Genomic DNA, 812 nt, shown 5'->3' on the forward strand with positions numbered 1-812 from the left:
GGCTGCCTCAACTCCCATAACCCCCTTCTTTCTCTGCCTCCTAAATGCTGGGATTAAAGGCATGCACCACCAGGCACTGGCTTCCGCTCACTGGCTTCCGCTCACTGCCTTCCTCTCACTGCCTTCTGCTCACTGGCTTCTGCTCACTGGCTTCTGCTCACTGCCTTCCTCTCACTGCCTTCCTCTCACTGCCTTCTGCTCACTGCCTTCTGCTCACTGCCTTCCTCTCACTGCCTTCTGCTCACTGCCTTCCGCTCACTGCCTTCCGCTCACTGGCTTCCGCTCACTGGCTTCTGCTCACTTTTGTTGATTACAGAAGCAACGAAGCTCATTATGCAGAAGTCTAAGCACAGTGGCCAAGAGCCCGGCTCACTACACCTTTCAGGTTCCCAGCTCTGCATCCCTCTTGGACGGTGAGCATCTTTAGCCATTGTCTCCATCTGTCTGTCCGTCCACATCTGACAGTGAGGAACCCCTGTGGCAGTGATGGCGGGACTGCCGCGTGCACACAGTGACATGTTCTGAGAAACACACTGTAGACACAAATGTTTTGCAACCTACATATAATAAGGGTTGAACCTCTCCTCTAGCCCACCACCCAGCAGAGGGAGTGGAAGAGAAAAGTTACTAGGATATGGGGGAAGTGGATCTGTTCAGCAAATAGTTCTTTGGGGGCCAGCTTGATCTTTTTTTGTCAGCAGTTCAGTCCTGTAGCAAACACCAAATACGACTCAGCAGCTGCAGGCAGACATCAGACAGGATCAGGCAGGAACACCGACCAGCCTGAGGTGCAGAAACAGCAAGCTTCCGCA

This window comes from Mus pahari, chromosome 23 (assembly GCF_900095145.1).
Source record: "Mus pahari chromosome 23, PAHARI_EIJ_v1.1, whole genome shotgun sequence".
Taxonomy (NCBI): Eukaryota; Metazoa; Chordata; class Mammalia; order Rodentia; family Muridae; genus Mus; species Mus pahari.